This window comes from Octopus bimaculoides, chromosome 19 (assembly GCF_001194135.2).
Source record: "Octopus bimaculoides isolate UCB-OBI-ISO-001 chromosome 19, ASM119413v2, whole genome shotgun sequence".
NCBI classification, from domain to species: Eukaryota; Metazoa; Mollusca; class Cephalopoda; order Octopoda; family Octopodidae; genus Octopus; species Octopus bimaculoides.
Genome location: NC_068999.1, coordinates 4,333,084 through 4,336,053, shown reverse-complemented (window position 1 = coordinate 4,336,053; position 2,970 = coordinate 4,333,084). Strand labels below are relative to the sequence as shown.

General features: G+C 41.1%; 1 protein-coding gene across 1 annotated transcript in view; it reads left to right on the top strand.

The window, feature by feature from the left end:
• Nucleotides 1–2,970, top strand: part of LOC106884054 (fibronectin type-III domain-containing protein 3A) — a gene marked incomplete at its 3' end in the record, with an annotated part of 245,776 nt that overhangs the window by 89,810 nt on the left and 152,996 nt on the right. The window lies entirely within an intron of this gene.

The window sequence follows — 2,970 nt, the reverse complement described above, 5'->3', positions numbered from 1 at the left end:
ATATATATATATATATATATATACGTACACGTACACATGATGATTTGGTTATACAAAATTGTACAGAGCATTCAACAACCAAGAGACTTCATCATCATCATCATCATCATCATCATCACCATCATCATCATTTTAAAGCCATGACTGCACATTGGTGTAGTTATGGGCGATTGGATGGGACTTTTTGCCGTAGGGTTTTTCTGGGCAGATGCCCCTCTCTGGTGCCAACCCCGTTTACTTGCCCTTTCTGACACACACGGATACTGTGTACCTATTCTAATAGCTGGACACATGACATACAACCACCACCACCAGTGTATTACTGTTGCTATAATCCCCTTTAGTACTAACTCCCCCATCCACCAATACTATTAATCATTTGGTATTTGCTATGACTGTGCTGGATGAAATGCTTATTGGCATTTTGTCCGTCGTCACATTCTGAGCTCGAATCCCACCGAGGTTGACTTTGCCTTTCATCCTTTCAAGGTTGATAAAATAGGTACCAGTTGAGTACTGGGGTCGATGTAATTGACTTCCAAAACTGCTGGCCTTGTGCCAAAACTTGAGACCAATATTCTTTTCTACTCTAGGCACAAGGCCCAAACTTTTTGGGGAGGGAGCCAGTTGATTAGATCGACCCCAGTACGCAACTGGTACTTAATTTTCAGACCCCGAAAGGATGAAAGGCAAAATTGACCTCAGCGGAGTTTGAACTCAGAACGTAAAGACAGACGAAATACTGCTAAGCATTTCGCCCGGTGTGCTAACGATTCTGCCAGTTCACCGCCTTAGTTTGAAACCAATATTAGCTACGATTAGGCTGTGAGCTGGTAGAATTGTTGGCATGCTTGGCAAAATGCTGAGTGGCACTTCATCCGTTCTAGAGTTCTGAGTTCAAGTTCCACCAAGATCAACTTTGCCTTTCATCCTTTTGGGGGTCAATAAAATAAGTACCAGTCATGCACTGGGGTCAATGTAATCGACTTATCTCCTACCTTAAATGTCCTGGCTTTTGCCAAAATTTGAAGCTAATATTAGCTCTGCTAACTATCAATATCTTTGTAGTTATTACTACAAAAGTATTATAACTGTCAGAAGACCGGAGTCTGCATGAGGTGGATTCACTTGCTAGAAATAGTAACCAAATCTTCCTTAACCCACACATTGGAAAATATAGTCATAGATACATTATCTTTGAGGAGCAAATACAAAGTAACCAAAATTGGTGGATGGTCATGTCCGGAATGCCTTTCATTAAGAGATTTACTCAGTCATTGCTGACCTAGGGTTTAACAATTGTATTTAACATGATCTGTGGGAAACTCTGTAGTTGCTATGTAACTGTGTGCATTATTTTTTTATTTATCACGTGACTGATGCCATGTGACCTTGCTGCCCAGCATGTGACATGCTGAATGGCCAACAAAGATGGCGGGTTACCTAATATACAAATAATTTGATAGAAGCAATATTTTCTGTCGTTAAGTAAATATTAATAGAAATTGTAATGTTGCGTTTCTGGGTTCAATAGATTGTGATTGATCAGAGTAAATACAGCTATTTATTAATCAATCAATGAGAGAGAGAGAGAGGTGGGGGGCTAATTGGTTATCGTTAAATAGCTGAATATGATGATAACAGTGCAGATTGTTAACTGACAGATGGTGAGCTGTGATGCAGTAAAGATAGAATCCTAGGGAGCAGATAACGCGATGGGGTTTCAATTCTCACTTACCCTTTGCCAATAATTTAATCTTTACATTACAAACACCCACTAATATTGTCTTCTAGCTCCCTTTTTTTGTTTTTTTTTCATCCAAAACCATTGTATATATATATATATATATATATATATATATATATCATCATCATCATGCTGGCATAGGTTTGACGGTTTGACTGAGGGCTGGAAAGTCAGAAGGCTGCACCTGGCTCCCTGGCAAGGTTTCTACAGCTAGATGCCCTTTCTAACGCCATCCACTCCAAGAGTGTAATGGGTGCCTTTTACGTGCGTGCCACTGGCACAGGAGCCAGTTAGGCGGCCCTGGCACCGATCACATTTGGATAGTGCTTTTTACGTGCCGCCAGCACGGGAGCCAGTCAGGTGGACCTGGCATCGACCATGTTGGGATGGTGTTTTTTATGTGCCACCAGAATGGTGAATCATCACTCCAATCACCCCTGTAACCTTCTACTAATTACTGACCATTTGCCAATGGCAACAAGAGACAGTTGTATTGGCTTTCGGTGAATTGCAAAAATGTATTCTATTATTCTATTATTCTTTTGATTAGTCTGTTATTCTTTTTGAACTCTAACTGCAATAGGTTAGACTCTTCAAGTATTTTCACTGCTCATTGCCATATTAATTTAATTTCTTATTCTCTTGAATAATTCCTTGTATACCAAACACAAACACCCTCTATGATTCTGTCACATTATTCTGTACGGCAGCTCTTCTATGATAATGACCTTCAAACTGTCTGCGATTAATCCGAAAAGGCTCCGTTATCTGTGTGAAACGAACTGTTTATTGATTAACACACATGTAACGACATCTGTTTCTGGCAAGGTACTATTGGTGTCGGACTCAGTATTTCTGGTCTACAGCCGACAGCAATGACAGCTGCAGCCAGTGGACAGCCTGAATAAGCTGACCTGTTACTGTCTCCGTGACCTCTGTTTAATCTGCAACCGAGGGGAGGGGCTTTTGTTAGTCAGATCAAGCCTTTAACCGTTGGACTCAATGAAAGCAAGCAATAAAGAATGGATAATTCTTCTTGCGGTTCTTCCTCACCATTAATGATCCAACTGCCAACAGCTGAACAAATTCTCTATGCATGTGTGTGTGTGTGTACGTGGTGGGGGTGCCTATCCATATAGTGGTGGGGGTGGTGGCTGATTTAGTGACAGGTGGTGGTGATGATGATGATGATGACGGTGGTGGTGGCGTCAGATGTAGCTATG